At 38.0% G+C, this 17,067-nt stretch overlaps 1 protein-coding gene across 5 annotated transcripts in view; it reads left to right on the forward strand.

Annotated features, from left to right (window-relative positions):
* Window positions 1–17,067, forward strand: part of THRB (thyroid hormone receptor beta) — a 172,487-nt gene that overhangs the window by 9,209 nt on the left and 146,211 nt on the right. For 2 of the 5 annotated variants that reach the window (XM_085322348.1, XM_085322350.1), the window contains exon 1: window positions 7–128. The exons of 1 other annotated variant lie outside the window; for it this stretch is intronic. The gene's annotated coding sequence lies outside the window, so the exon portion shown is untranslated. Of the gene's footprint in view, window positions 1–6; window positions 129–270; window positions 298–17,067 lie in introns of those variants that run through there. 2 more of the 5 variants (XM_085322349.1, XM_085322353.1) reach the window with 2 other exon arrangements.

Consider the following 17,067-nt stretch of genomic DNA (forward strand, 5'->3'; position numbering starts at 1 on the left):
GGGGCGGTTTCCCCCCGCCTCCCGGCGACCCTCTCGCCGCCGCGGAGGCAGCGCGGGCGCGTTGCGTAACGGTAACGGCTGCCGGTGCGCGCGAGGAGCCGAGGCGAGGCGGGTCGCCGCGGCCGGAGGTGAGCGGGGGGTGCGCTGCGCTGCGCTGCAGCTCGCTCGCTGCTTGCTGTAACGGGGCTGACAGCAGTGCAACGAGAGCAGGCTCGGAGCAAGCCGGCCGGGGAGGCGGCGGCGGGGAGGCGGCGGCGGCAGCGGCGCGGCGAGAGCGACGGCGCCGCTGCCCGCGCGGTAAGCGACCGCGGGCCGCGGGGACGTGCGGGCTTTGCGCATCCTCGGGGCGCAGTCCCGCTCCCCGGCGGCCGCCTATATGTATATATATCCATATACGTACATCTATACAGATACATATATATACATATATATATAGGCGTCCGCGGTGGGAGCTGCGCCCCGCCGCCGCGGTGCGCTGGCGCGGGCGGCGGCTGCGCAGCGTCCCCCGGCCCCGGCCCCGCGCGCACGGTCCGGGCTCAGTTTCCGCGGTGTTTGGCGGTTCCCACGGTCCAAACGATGTCAGAGAGGTGGGAGGTGGAAAACGGCGGGAGGGGGGGGGGGAGAGACGCGACGTGTTTGCAAGGTGGCGTGTGTTTGCTGGTATCTTGTTATTATTAGTTATTATCAGTTATTAATTATTGTTAATTACTGTTATTGCGGCATAGGTGGTGTTTCCGTGTTAAAAGTTTAGCCGTTGAAGTTTTAGCTGACTTTCTAAAGCAACAAACAACATTGGGGGGGGGGGAATATTCCTGAAGTCAAAAGCCAAGTGTGGTAATTGTTAACTATAAATAGAGGAGGAAGGCTTGGAAGCTGATGTGGGTGGGTTGATAAGGGAGAGCATGAGTAAAAAGGAGGGGGAAAAACCCCAAATTAAGGCATTTACTGGTAGAAGTGGTAGCACCTGTTCTGGTGAGGTATGGTGTCATGATAGATCAGTGGTCCCCTGACACCTTGTTTGCACTTCCGTGATCAAGCCAGTGTAGGGAGAAACACAGCTTTAAAAYGTTGTAATATATACTAATTATGGCTTAGAAAGGTGAAGGGGGCTTTCCACAGAATCCACATTTTCCTTTTATTTTTTTACCATAACACAAAATCCATCCATACAAACTCAGCCATCTGCTAGTTGCAGTAATATATTTAGCTTTTATTTACGAAGCTAGTCTGTCGTAAATATGGGTTTGCATAATTGATAGACTGTGGATCTTTTTATAAAATAATTTGCTTTCCTTTCACAGTTCAGTACTACTTATGTGTTGAGACAATTTACTAGATTTTCTGGTTCCTGTTTTGCCAGCTCTAGCTTCTGAATAAGCATTTGAGGGAAAAAAAATATAGCAAAGGGGTTGTTGTTAATAAGAAACTTTCATAGCAAAAGCAAGTAATTTTCAATTGTACTCAGTACAGTTCCAGGAGTTAGTATTGCTTTATGATTAGAGGTTTTGGTTCTCTTTTATTTTGGAATGTAAATAATAGAAATATTTAAATACATAGTTTTTTTTTTATGACTATAAGAGAAGCTGAACTAAAACGCAGGAAAGTGCAGCCCTTCATTTTTTTGTAGAATAGCTGCTTAATGGACAATAGTAACAAAAATTTTGTGAAACTGAATATGCATGCTTCCTTCCTCATAAGCCTTTTTTTTTTCCTTTTTTTTTCCCTTTTTTTTCTTTCCTACTCTGCCCCCCCCCCCAAATAACTGGCTCAAAATCACCCTTCATAGTAATCCCAGGACCCTTAAATTAGTCTCTGCTTTCCTTCAGTTTATTTGAATTGGTGACCTTTGGATGAAATTGTGTGTTCCATTGTTACTTCCTAATGATGGACTAATCTAGTCCTGACATCCCTGTTGTGAAACTGGGGTCACTTTGGCTTGCTGGTCCCAATGAAATTTAAACATTTGATGGCTCTGTGTTGGAAGAGAGAGGATTTAATTGTGGTTTACGTTGGCTTTTAACTCTACAGACTCAGATGTTTAGAGCTGAATCAAAGTCTGTTAAAGTCAACAGACAATCTCCCATTGATTTTAGTGGTTTTGGATTGTGTCTTATATGAACTAATGTTGAGCACATCATGGCTACATTATTTTTAAGTGTTCAGTGCTTTTGGAATTCTTTTCATATCCAAGTCATTATGTAAAGTCAAATTTATTGTACTTTATACTTCTCCTGTGTGGGAACATTCTTTTGCTGAAAAGGAAGTAATGTCGGTGTTTTTGTTCATTCTACTATAAGATACTGCATTAATTTTAGTATATGATCATTTCCTGTTATGTGAGGGCAATGTGTATGTTTTTTCCAAATTCCCATAAAATGACATTTTAGAAAAAGTGAATTTGCTTGCCCTGAAGGCAGGTTTCTTCAGGTATTTTTCAAAGAGCTTATGGTAGTGGGTTATCTGAAATAGTGAGGCATGCTTTCTCTGATGTTTATCGTACTTTTCCTCTTTAGTATATTTTGTTTGCTGCTTTTTTTTTTCTTTCTTTCGTTCTTTTTTTTTTTTTTTTWTGGTGAAGGAGGAACAAGTTGTTAGTGATAACAGATACTGGTATACCATAAACAAGCTTGCCTGTGGTAGGCATATACCCTCCTGGCTTCCCTGTTGATGATGAGTAGGATTTTTTTCCCTCTTGGCTATATGTAAAAACACAGCCAAGAAAAATGTAGGGAGGAGAAAGATTGCTAAACTCAAATCATGGAAGCTTGTCCTGGTTTATTGTCTAGTGTAGCCTGTGTTGAAATTTGATTCCACCTGGAGGGAAATCAAGAGATGAAACTTCAAAAAAGCCACCTGATCTGAGGCAGGACATTCTCTGGCAAGAATCTCCTTTGCTACAGGAAGAGTGAGACTAGGAATTTTGGCTCCTTGGAAAAAGAAATCCTGTAGCTCATTATCTTTTCTGCTTCATCTGTACTGGTGTACTGATTTGGGGGTTGCTTATTACTAAAGGTTGAAGAAGGTAAGAGAGTCATGAATATGAAACAAACCCAAGAAAATAGCCCAAGACAAGGGAAGGCATTATAAGGAAGGCAGCACAATTTTTATGAGCCCTCATGTCTTTGATTTCCTTCAGAGACTTGAAGTTCTAATTCTTCCAGCAAAACTAATTCACTCTTTAATAGATCTCTGTCATGGCAGAAGGTAGCACCATATTGCAGTATATGGAGTAGTGCTGTAGGGAGAATTTGGTCTCTGGAGGAATGCGAGAAATAGTGTTGGGGGGGCTGTTCCACCTGCCTGTGTGGAATGAGACAGGGTGCGTGCGGAACCTGGCTTTTGCCTTTGTAGAGAATATGGTCATTGGTCATCCATATGGTCAGGATCTAAACTTACGAATTTTACTGTCAAACTGGGTCCAAGGATCAATCAGAAAAGATTTTCTTAAAATTTCCACAGTGCATCTTTTTTTATTTTTTTTTTCCCTTCCTTTCCAAATTTTGGAAACGCTTACCCATGCAGTCATAGATTCTCTCCTCCATGGCCCCATTCAAATAAAAAACCTGCTGTACTGTAACTTTTTACATTTATAGTGGCAGAATTCTACATTTATAATGGCAGAATTCTACTAAGTCATGAAGGTACTCCATATTGTAGCTGCTTCACTGAAGTAAGGCCTGCRTGTGTCCGAGTACGTCTATACTGTATAATGCAGTAAAGGCATGTTAGTCTGGGAATCTGCTTGGCTTAATTTGTCCCATCAAGCAAATAAAGTAGGATAATCAACGTTACTGTTAGTGTGGCAATATGACTTCTGATGCTTTTTGAACTTGTCATTGTGCAGCGGAGAAATTTGTGTCCTCTTTGGGATGGATTGGGATTTTGCATGTTTTACAGGGATAACTAAAGAAGTATTACAAGAGCCTTTGTTATGAAAATCAAGGACAGACTATAAATAAACCTAATTTCTATGTAAAGATTAAAGAATTGTATTTCTTCGATTCCCTGTTGATCCATCAGTTGCCATGTTGTTCTAGAGGACATTTTGAATAAATTAATTAAATCTTGCATAAGTTGTTTCTTTCATTTAATTCACAGCATATGAATGAGATTGTTTCCATTACGCATTGCAGCTACTTTACTTTTAAAATCTTATGGTAGGGGGCAATGAAAGTAAAAAGATTGGCTGACAGGTCAGTTCTCTTAACCTTCTCAATTTATAGTCACTTTGCCAAGATGCCTGTAACAGCCTGCATCTAGACACAATGGAGCTGTACACAAATAACATGCTTTTTTTWAAAAAAATACAGAAATTTAATTAAGTATCCAATTCTGAATGTCTTTTGATTATGAAGATGTCATTTTATTTGACCTACTGTAGCTTATTAGGAGTTAAACTTCCTGTGCAACATAAAACCATAAATTAGTCAAAGAATAAAGGAATAAACTCAGTTTTGAAAAAATTGTTATCTATCCTCATATCTTAATATGCATAATTGTAATAACTTCTTACTGGTAAAGTAAAATGGCAAACACTTATGTTACAATTAAGTTATATGCATGAAAGCAGTGTGATCATTCAGGAACTGTTCTGCATCCTCTGGTGAACCTACCTAAGGTTCTGTTTTTCATTGGAAGAAATAAAGAGACTGATTGTCAAGCCATATAATAGGAAGGTAAAAAGTAGGGTAAGAAGATGAGTGTCTTCTAAAATGGATTTAAAGTCAAAATGTAAGCAAGCCTTTTATATGCCAGATAAGTAGGGAGTAAGTTAGTAAGTGTAGAAACAAATCGCTTATAAATATGCRTACAGAAGGCATACTTTTTTATGCGTACTTTTTTATCTTGGAAAAAAATCATTAATTTTGTTTGCCTGTTGAACATTTTTGTCTAGTTTAACACTAGTGTTTAAATGCCCYGTGCATTACTTCATGGGAGTTGGTAGCCCTAGAAATGAACTGTAATCCGCATGTTTAACACACAGGTATGGCACAGCTTTACTTGACTGTGAARTATACTTCAGAACAGCTTTGATCTAGGAAAATAAGAGCTCTTTGAAGAAAATCAGAAATACTTTTCAACTAAATAAGTAGTTAGATCACTGGGCAATCAGTAATTGATACATTAGTTAATGACACACATGCAGATGAGCTATTTTTAAAGTAGTCACAAGAAAAATATATTTTTTTGGGTAAGAACAGCTACTTTCATCACTATTGCAAAACTGCTTCTTTGAGCCGTGTGTCGTGTTTGCCCTCATTGTCCTCAAAACTGTGGAGTACTCTCAATCGCTGGGTCTTTTTTCCTTAATCCTTTTTCTTGGATTTGCAGATCTTGCTTCCATTACCTTGCCCATGCACATTGCTGTCCCTCAGTATAACTCCTCACCTCCCGCTTGTGACTTTGCATTATTTCCCCTGACTCAACTATGCCAGCTACTGTGTTGTGTGCTCTATCCAAGCTATACTTGTAGGAAGTGTTGTTGCTTCTAGGTTTCATACCTATACTAAATTCTAAATATCTTTTTGTTAGTATTGTTTTTTCCTCTGGCCTTTAATAAAATCTTGTCATTCCTTGTCTGTTTGCTTACTTCCTTGCAGTTCTTGATGGGTAGGATTGTCTTCATGCGATAGTCTACTATTTATTTTCTAGCTTTAGATTAAAATAAYATTATTTCCATAGTTCATTGTTTTACTTCTGGTTTTATTTTATTATTTAAATTTTTATATATCCTACCTGTTTTAAAAGAAATGAGATGCATTTGCGCGTAAGGTGCTTCGATTAGGAACTGTAGCATTTCTGTATAAGGCTTTGAGTAGCTTTGTTCATAGTTTCAGAAAATGCAGTTGTCAATATTGAGTCGTCATTTTAAAATGAGATGTGTTATTTTCCATGCTGCATTTATTCTACTATAAAAAATTAAGGTAAAACACATAAAAAATAAGGTAACACATTTTATCCAATTAGATAAACAGGTAAGATTCTGTACCGAGTTGTATCAATGTAATTCCAGAATATATATACACACGCACACGCAAATGTATTGAGTATTAGACTRTAAAACATTCATGACAAATTTAAATTTTAAAGCAAAATAATTATTTGTATTAAAGTAATTTCTACAAATACATTGAAAATTGTAGCTGGATCACAAAGTACTTCATATGCAGTGATAAGCTACGTAATATTTATGCTACATTGTTTTGCTGATATGTCTTACTGAAATGATTGTGTTACTGAAGTGCTTGCTTAATGTGACTGCAATAAAACAGCTTAGTTGGACCAGATGACTTGGATCATCTGTTTATCTGCATAAGTTGCTAATTATCAAGGCTATAATGTAAAATGCTAAGAAGAAATACCAGAATTCAGATTGTTTATGCAGTCTTAATGAAGGTCTTCCTGTATATGCAGATAAATTAAGGTTTAGAGTCCACCTGTACTACTGGTTCACTTTTTGGAGTGCTTAGCATTATATAATACCAGCTGTGTCTGAAAACTGTATTTCTTTTCAACTTTGTTTGAAACTGTGAAACTTCTGAACATCAGAGCTCAGTGAATATGGTTGATTATGTAGAATATGGAGCATGTCATCACTGATTATAAATTGTATTGATGTAATGGTAATACTTTATCACTGATCATTATGAATTTTAATCTGAAAATCGCTTACAAACTCTGCAGCCAGAAGGGASCAGATCTAATTCACCAACTCAACATTTGAGTGTCTTCAACTGTGCAACTTTTTCCCCTGCCAACTCTCAACCTCAAGTCCTCTACCTCGGATAYTTCACGCTTTCCACCTTTGCCAGACGGGGACCCTACAGACGGTTCTCTTCCTTGAAGAGTCCATGTGCTGTCCCCCACCTGGTTTCCTGGAGGATCTCCTTTTAGTGGCCCTGGTTGCTGAATCTGGCAGATACTGCAAGTGGCTGCTACACACCTGCTGTTGGCAGAGTGGGTGGTACTGCATTGGAGTTGTCTGCTCCCTGGTCCCCTCTGGCAGCAGTTGTTTTGCCGCCAGAAGAGGTAAATCAGTGACGCGTTCTACATGTGTTGATGAGACCCTTTGCTCTTGTTTTCTTATCCTTTTGCATTTCTGAGTGGGTTTTGTTTTGTTTGACCCCAGTCTCCTAACATGTTTTATCTCCCTTCCCTTTGCAGTTTTGTTGTGTGTGTGACCACTGGTGTGCTTTGTGGAGACTTGTGTGAAAACCTAATCTGATAAGGGCGTCCCCCTCCCTCCCCCCCCCCAAAAAAAGTATGAAATCGTCTTTCTTACCAAGTCGGTTGCTGCACAAGATGTCATCATGATGGCAGCTGTCTTAGTTTCCATTGAACTGTGTTTTGGAAAACCCAGACGCTACTTTGTTAGTCAGACCTGTGCTGCCGTTTGCTTCTGGGGAAGCCTTTTTCCTTTCATCCTCTGCCCAGGAAAAACGAATCTCTCTACCTTGTCACTCTCCTGGTAGGATGTAAAGAATGTGCTTGTAGCCACTCGGACCCTAACTTTTCCAATCGGTGGATGGTGGGAATGTGTTCTATGAGGCTGAAGAATCCTTTACTGTGATCCTTTCAGGAGGCCTTGTGTCAAAGCACTCTGAAATTTTGTGAAAAGTGCTTTGTCTACTTGGAAACCAGGTATGAAGAAAATGCAGTGATCTGGAGCCAGAGAACTGAATTCCCTAATGATGGGGGAGGGGAGGTCCTGATAGTATCCTGTCTATGGAGTTGCTCTCCTCTTCTATCCTGATCTACCTCCARCTAGATGGATATGGCTGATCACTTTGGCTTAGGGTACTTAGAAGGGGGACAGTAGGCTAAGATGCTTTATTTTTCTTGCTACTTCCTCTGCTTTTTTTCCCTTGCCTTATTTTCTCTTTAGGGTGGATTACACATTTCTTATATGGATGTACAGATGTTTGTCTGTAACCCTCCTTTTGTGGGGCAGCTCTAAATGCTRTAAATGTTGGTGGTGTATGATCAAACCCAGCTATGATCAAACCTGCTCTGGTTATGGAGTGTTTCAAAGCTCCCCCTGCCAGTCTGATAATACATACATTGTGGTCAAGCCTTTTTCATGAGAGACAGARGGATTTAGCGCCCGGTGGCCAGGCTTTGGGAGTACTTGTGTTGGTGTTTGTTGGTGGGGCACTTTTATAGCTCCAAACCAGGAGAYGTGAAATGGATGGAGCCTTGGCAGCCCACCTGGGCCAAGGTTCTGGTCTGATGGCTGAAAAAGGAGGAGCAAGCAGGCCTTCTCCAAACTGCCCCAGCCGAGCCTTGATGTGGAGGCTGTGGGATGTGGACGCCACAGCCGGCTGGCTGGCAAGGTGCTGAATTTCTTGCAGGTGAGCTGAGCTTTCCTGGGTGAGCAAGCCTACAGGGCTGCACTTGTTTGTGCAGCCAAAACCATGCCTCTGGCCTTCAGGCTCTGCATYGACTTCTTTACAGTGCCTGTTACCTGGTGTGGAAGCAGTATGTATATTTTCAGACAATCTGAGATCTTCTGAAATGCCTAATAGCTGAGAAAGTCAAGAATCAGAATGATTTTTTTCCCCCCAAAATTGTAATATTTTCTGTGTAGCACAGATAAACTTTAGTAGCCCTCCTTCTCCTCCCATTTTATCCGCTTCTGATCAGATTTTTGCAGGGACAACAGAAAATTAATCTTTGGTATAAGGGCCTCTCTTGCCAAATTACCAATCCTGCTCCAAGGAATAGGAGAACTAGAGTAGTTCAAAGCAGAAAAGTCTGAAATTTTGTGTGTAAACAGAAAAAGCTATTTTATCTGGCTACTTCTGCAGAAATAACTAGGCCATTTTTGACTGAAACTTCCTGATAAAGTTCATCTTGAGATGGGCAATCTGATATGAGATTTTTCAGTTTGCGTGGTTAGAGTTGAGTAAAGTAGTAAGTAATTTAAGATAAGGTCATATAATGGGAAGTGAGCACGCTTTAAAAACAGGCTGGGTTACCAGACTGGCCCATAATAAATCCAGGGCAGATGATACAATTCTGAATTCATACCAAAGCAGCAGAGAGCAAATCTTACTTTTCTCTACACAAACAACTTAAGCTGCACTGTAACTCCAAAAAAATACCCTGTACGCATCTTCCATGCATGCAAAGAAGTTGCCAGCTTGCTTGAAACCAGAACTCTGCTTTGGCCTTTGCACATATGGAGCCAGGGCTCAAGACCAAAGCCTTTGATCCTGCATGCAGAGTCAAATGGGCAGAAAAAGGAGCCAGGACTCAACTGCTATTTAGAAGTTGTTTTCTGATCATGCTCTGCTCACTGGAATGTGAGCATAAAAAGCCACATTTACATAAGCAAACTACTCTATGAACTCTTGCCCTCCACTCTCCCTTGACCTTTGCTGCCCAGCTTTGCTTCCAGAGCTTTTTCCAGAGATCCGTTTCTTGGGTTGTCTCTGCCTCTCTCCAGAGAGAAATCAAAATTCTGAAGGCAAGAAAATGGTGGAATTGCAGCCACAAAACCTGTAATCTGGCAGGCCATCTTCCCTTTTCTGTTACTGCACTTTCTTATGAGGCAGCCCTATGGGAACCTGCATGGACAAGGGACGGCAGCGAAGGCGTGTGCCAGACAACTCCTTACTTTTGCTTGTAGCTTGGGACCATTTGCAAATGGCAGGTGAAAATTCCTGCCTATGARTTCACATCAATTTAACCCATATTCTGCAGCAACACTGCAAGCTGACTTTCTTCTGGGGCTTTTTTTATATATATTTATATCTTATTTCCTTAACTTAAAAAGACTATCAGGAAAACCTGTCATCAGTTTAGCTTGGAGACAGAAAGTAAAGGGGAAGTGGTTTGTTGACAGAATGTGACTTGCTGTCCGGGCAGGCATAACGTGCAATGAGACATAAGGTTTGGATTCCACGTTGGGATGTTCAACTCCATGCCAAGTTAGAACTTGAGCTCAGTCTCTTAAAAACATGTCTGTGTAGATATAGCTGTAGTTCGTTTTGATGATCGTAACACTATAGCTGAATTAACTGACAGTGCAAGAAAGGTATTTAAAGGCAGACCTTCAACACTCCTAAGTCCACACCTACAAGGTCAAATCTACAATCTGAATCTTCTTGTTACTAAGTGTTTCCTGATGCATCACTTCTAATCCCATCAATATTTCTTTAAACCTTACTCCTTTAAATTGCTTTGGATGAGTGGAATATCCTTGTGAAGTTCTCCTGAAGTCGATGAAAGCTCTTGGTGAACATGAGACAGCTAAAAGAAGTAAATGCATTGTGTGCCCTACACAGTGCTAAGCAAATCAATGTTTGAAGGATAATAGTACAAGAATATTACTGGGATCCTACAATATTTGCTCTATAATGTAGGCTAATCTAAAACAGTTCGAAACAATTTGAAAATTAGGATTCTGAAAACCTTGATAGATTCACCCCCCCTCCCCCCCCAGTTTGGAGAGAGAAAAGTTTTTAAAACCAGAAAAAGTAGCATTCAGGAAGAATTTGAGAGACTCAACTTGGCAGATATTGCAAGGCTTTAGAAGGAATAGGACTAAGATTTGACCTATTGCTGTGTGAAGGTTAAAAGCTGCAATCTTTGTTCAGAGATCCAAATTTCACAACATTTGAATGATGGTGTAATAGGAAGAAGGGTGTGGGCAAAACTACAGGGCGACATATGAGTAATTCAAAACCTCACCTGTTTTCCCATCTGGAAAGCAGTGCTAACTGGGGAAAGCAGATGGGCAGATCAGAAGTTGCAGTTTGAACACTTGCTTTTGCTGAGCTGAGTTTTTAAGAGAGTTTTATCTGTATTGAGGATAACCTTTAGAAATTCATGATTTTTTTTTAATGGGTATTCTTTAATTGAGTCTAGAAAAAGTGATGTTTGGTGTTATTTCTTTTATAAACTCTGTCAGAATAACGAATTTAAGCTGCTAGGAAAATAGTGAGCTGATGCCAACAGTCTTCACGATAATTTACTATTTACTTACCTAGGATGTGTTTTATTCAGTAATGCTCCTCATAGTGAGTGACTTACCTTTTAATAATAGCATCAAAGAGGTGGAATTACTGTCTCATTTCAGTGTTAGAAAGTCTCCCTGAGTATCAGAGACACATCRCTTTAAATATTGCCCCAAAGTGAAATGTTGGAAAAAAAGAGTAATGGTCTCAACAATGATTTTTGAAATCAGTCAATATTACGTATCTTAAAAAAAATACACATTTTCCTGCAATGTTTGAAAATCAGGAATCAAGATCCCAAAATGAAACTTAGTATAGTCCGGCTGAGATTGGCTTCAATTGTTTGTATTGCTTGAGAAATGCAAAAATAAAGCTAGATGATATAAGTGARATGAAGCTTAATATTTTCCAAGTTCAACAGTTTTGTGAGCAAATGATCTGCTTACGATGAATTTTTAAGATGGAAATAATTTTTATCTACAGTACTAAATCTGGAAATTATCAATGTACCCAACCATCTGTATCTGTATATATGTCAAGCCTAATATCTTGATTTAAGAGTTAAAATTTATATTGAGATTCTCTTTGTTTTTCTTCAGGCTTTTGCTATATCACCTGTTTTTTTCTGCTGTAATATGGAATCTCATTAGAGAGTTTTGTTGGTTTTCCTATTTACTTACATCTTTATGAAGACTTAGTATAAACATATGAATCCTTTTCTTACAACTTTGTATGTCAGTTAGCCAGTGTAATTATTGTTTACAATTAATTATTAGTGTTTAAAGAAATTAATGCTCTTCCCTTTTTAATCCAAACTAATGTCTTCTAATCAATGTTATATAATTCAACAAATACAAGAAAAGCTATCAAATTAATATACTGTACTCATTCATTATTTCTAGATGGGAAACACAACACCTATTTTTATTTATTTTCAGTATTTTATGGATCAATAGTGGAATTTCTGGAAGCATGTATTATATTTTTGAGTTAATAAAATTCATTTTCTATCAAAAATTACTTTCTGATTCATGTTTCTGCTGTGATATCCCCTGTCAATTAAGAATAATTTTATCAGTTTGGTTAACATAAAAAAGTTGGGACATTATTAGGGTGCGTTGGCCTTGATGTACCTGTAAGGGGTTAAATGTTTTGAACTGGCTATGTTGTCAGCAGAATCTGAGCTTCTCCTAGAAAAGGTAGGGCAAATATATGTTTCGTTCAAAAAAAACAAAATTGGAGGAAGTAATCATTAAAGCAAAGAAAGGTAGAGTAATAGCAAGGAAAAAAAAATAGCCACATGCACAAAACCTCAAAGTTTAGCAATGCATTGTCATGCAGGACACTGTCTCTGCTGATACAATTTATGGCTCCAAGTAGAGGTCATTACGTCACTGTGCAGAAATCCTAGTTTTTCACAGCTTTGTACCATCTTCTTATGGCCCATACATGACCGACCTTAGAACACTGTGTTCCCTTCAGTGTTTTCGTTGTAATTTATTATTTTTTTTACCCAGCAGAGATTAAACAAGAGAGAGTTCAGGGAGGAGTCAGAAAAATAATAAAGGGAGTGAAGGGAATGACATTAGCGAAGGCTGGAAGCTATCTGTGTAAGTATATTGAAGATACACGTCTAGATTACCTGCCAATATTTGTAAAGAGGAGCTGCAAAAAGTGGATTTTTTTTTAAAAAAAAAAAAAGTAATCTCTTATTAGGAGGAGTTGAATTAAGGTTTTGTTTTGCCTGTGAGAGGTGATACTGCCTTGGAAGTGATGAACAGGAAATCTGTAAGTCTAACTTGTTTAAAGTACCAGCAGCCGTATAATACGGAGCGATACTACGTTGACAGTATGAGGGATAGGTAACTTTTGAAGTCCGCTCCTGTATGACTATTTTTGGTAATTGTGATATGTTCTGCTTTTATATGATGAACAGTAGGCCTTTGACCTAGTTTAACTGTAGTGTAACAACGAGAAGGTCAACCATTTACATCATGAAAAGAAATAAAGGAAAATACATTAAAGTATTTCCTATTCTTAGTGTCATTTTTCTTAATGAGACAGTTAAAATAATACAAAATAAAATCTAGCAAAAATATAATTCTATTTTATTTGCCTAATTTAGCTATATATAATCTTAAAAGCGCCATGTGTCATTTTAGTTTTTATTTTACTTCCCTTTTGAGTTTAAGACTATGGTAGTGAAAGTGCCCTGAAAATGCCTCTCTTCCAGAAGAAGTGTTCAAATTGCACAGGTCTTTTTTTCATTTCTTTATTTCTTTGTGATAGAATTTTAAGTGTTGAGGATTGTTAGGGAAGACTTGTCATCTTTTCTATAATGATCATTGGCAACTAAAGCTATCAAGTCACTTTTCAGTAACCTTAACAATCATCAGTTAGCCAAAAATGACTGGTATCTCTTAGAATTTTAGGTTATATTGCATATGACCCTGATACATGAGTGTAAGTGTCTGTAATTTAAGAAACTTGTAGGACGGGTTGTGTGATCCATTCCATCCTTGGCCATTTAGATAGCTGCCTGCTGCTTTTCTGAAAAAGCTATTTAAAATGTTAACACAATTTTTAGGAACTTGTGATTTAAAATCACATTATCTCAAAAACCTGAACTGTGGATGACAATATGTAGGTTGTAGATTGGTCAAAGGATGATAGATTGTGTCAAGACCAATATGATAGGAGAAATATGTAGGGAAGAAAGGGAGAAAAAGTACTACTGTCCCTCATCAGGACTATGAGATGCAGTATATGTTCCCTTAGTTGTCTTGACAGCCATTCAGCCCTTTCTGGATGGTGGCCGTATCCAGCCTTTGACAGAGATGTCCTTCATAGTGGTAATGATAAAATTTCAGGCTTTGACCAACTTCCCAAAGAAATTTGAAGTGAGTATTTCATACTCATGAACTTTTCCAAATATATCCTGGCTTCATTAAATCGAATTTAACCTGTCAGGAGCATTAGTCCTAACATTTGGACAATWTCACTGTCATTCTTTATCTTTTTCAGATATAGCTATGCTAATAAACAAATCAGGTTAATTGCATGGCTTTCCTATCTTCAAGTGATTCAAAGAAGGCAAAATTGATTTTCCTTATATTCATAAAGAGTGTGTTTTCTTTTCTTTTTTTTTTTTTTTTTTTTAACATGAGTCCCGATTTATTCTGTTTTAATCTTCACAAGCAGACACTTCAGAAGATTAGATGAAAAGGTAGAGTTACAGGAGAATATGTTTATGACCTTTAACTATTGAAGTTGTTCTGAGCCACCATTCAAATACCTGCAAACATGTCACAGGAATTGCTAGTTTCCTCTTCATTTTTTTTTTCTAAAACTACCCATAAGTTTTGCAGATGTCTGGGATGCTATTCAGCATGTCTGGGAGCAAACTGTTCCAGTCAAACTCCTTACAGACAAAAGGCATTTTGAATGGGCATGATATGTTAATAATTTGCATCTCTCTTTATGCCAGAGYAAGTTTTGGAGCCCTACTGTGAAGTTATAAAACTCCAAGGGAGAGATAAAATGCGTATGTAAAGAAGCAATAATGAAGGGGAGAGTATTTCACCACAATTARTGTTTATTTGGAGATAAATTCTCCAAGTAAATTCTTAAAGTATATAACAGGATATATGCTAGGAAGTCGTCTGATAACATACAGTACAAAAGAAATGTTTAATTGCATGCAGTAATTACACTGTTTGATTTACAATACAGTTGGGCTTTTCTACCCAAGTATCAATAGATAGTTTCAATGTTTGATTTTGCTTATAAATATAATTCAGTAACCCATGAAAAATGACTGAATTACAATGACATGCTTGTGCTGTGGCATCCAAATAAAACCCCACTCTTCCATTTGTTCCTCTATATGTGTAAGGTTGTATTCACCTGCCTTAATCATAGACAGAATTCACAGTAATGCCCTTTTCAAGGAAAAGACTTGAATAACTTGAGTTTCTTAGGAGGAGATCATGGAAAATGTGCCTGTCTTTCTCTTTCCCCACAACTTCTCTCCAATATGAGACAGGCAAACTTTAAAACAAAAAATAGAAACCATTTCAATAGATGACTGTATGCCTGGTATAAGGCTATAAGATTCTTGAGAAGAAGATTTCCTTGGTTTAAATTACAAGATTGAGGTTACAAATCTCCATTTCTCGTGACTCTTGAAACATGTGAATTCAGGAGGAAGAAAGAGAGAATTGTATGAACTCAGTGTATTATATTAGTTATGGTGCTAATCCTGCTTCCCACTAAATTCAGCATGCCGTGCGTGTCTGTGGAAGTGTAGTACATCAACAATATGTAAGGACAGAGCTTCTAAAGTATTTGTCTCTTAAATGCCATCAGGTATTACAGGAAAAGCAAACACTCTGCATTTGGATGTTAAAAGGCAACGAGGGAGAGCCTACATTAGGAATTTGTGATTCTGTTATATTAGGATTACTTGCGTATCTGTAAATGATGCTTTACAGACGTATGAAAAGAGATGCAGCCTTTCCAAGATCTTCTAATGTATTTTAACAGTTATTTTCCATAGCATTCCCAATTTTTAACACTTAAATACAAAAAAAAATGCTCATAAATGATTCAAATTTCAGTCCTGTCTGTTTACCCTTGTTAGAAATTATTCTTTAACTCTCTGTATGTTTGCTTTTTTAAGGATATCATGACTCATTGTTTACTCATGGGTAATCATCTTTAGTAAACAGTGCATCTTGTAAGAGCTAATGCGGAGCTTCATGTGTTTTAGTTAGAAAGAGACCCTTAGATTCAAAAGTTCCTCCCAGCTGTTGCCCCTACAGCTAATATCAACTCATAATATTGAGCTGGTCACAAAATACAGAAAAAAAAATGGAGAAACAAAACATAAAATCTTGCAAAGAAAACAAAGTAGCATGTATAATTTCAGGTCTCCAGCAGATGTATCAAGATATATAGTACTACAAATTTATATTTGGTATTTTAGTAATACAGTTGAAATTTTATACTCTTTTCCCATTAAAGAAAGTGAAAACTACATAAAATAACAAGGAAATACTTGAATCCTATCTTTGTTCTGTTATGAAGAAAGAGTATCTTTTGCATCTACTACCAGTTACTTTCCTTAAACTGAGATTTTAGGTTTGTGAATCATTCCCTTCTTGACTATGTGATGCTTCTCTGATTTTGTTGCTATTTCTATTAAAAAAAAAAACAGTGCAAAGATTTAACTCATACAGACTACAGGCTTACTCTTTGGGGCCAAATTTTGTCTCTAGTTACAAGTCTATATCTCCAGTTTGTTGTCTGAGTCAATACAACATTATGAATGTATTTCAGAGCAGTACTGAAACTTAAATGTTTTGTTTCCATCATGCTTATCGGGGTAAGAATTAAGGAGATTATAGATAAACTGATCATAAAAATAGATAGGAAATAGAGGTTCGTTTTCCAGGCCAACATGCTGCTGCCAGTACCGAAGCAAGAGTTAGAACCATTACTCACTGCCCTACGGGTGCTGCACCCTGTAATGAATGAGTACCATACTCTTAAATATCTAGTAACACTATGAAAAACTGAAATCAAAGCAGAAGTTTGGATCTTTATTAGTGAAACTGCTTTTCCTTCTTCAGTGTTGTGAGCCAGAAAAACCTGATTACGTATTAAACTTTCAAATGAGATTTTTTTTCTTTTCACTCTGTAATATTGGCCCATGAAACAGAGTGAGGGAAGGTGTAGTACTGTAAGCAACTTTAAGTGTATTAATTGGCTGATTTCAGGTTAACTGTGTCCCTCCAAAGTTTTACATTTAGAGCAGCCTTTACCCCTATATTCTTTCAGCCTCCAAGATTTTCTGTACTTTGAAGTTAAAAAACAAGTTAACCTTTGACCAAGAATTTCAAAATCACCTCGTGGAAAGCTTATCCCTTTTATGCTGCCTGATAAATGAAAAACTCTCCTCTGCTTATAGAACTTAAAGAAGCCTCCGTAGAAAAGACCTGAGGCATTATTAATCCTGAACTGCAGTTTATCTGGATAGTTCTTTTTAGGAAAAGGCATCACGGTGAAGTATTTGAAGCTCTTCCTTGCTTTTTGACCTCTATAA

The sequence above is a fragment of the Rhea americana genome, unplaced genomic scaffold (assembly GCF_003343005.1).
Source record: "Rhea americana isolate MKP2758 unplaced genomic scaffold, rheAme1 scaffold_77, whole genome shotgun sequence".
In the NCBI taxonomy this organism is placed as follows: domain Eukaryota; kingdom Metazoa; phylum Chordata; class Aves; order Rheiformes; family Rheidae; genus Rhea; species Rhea americana.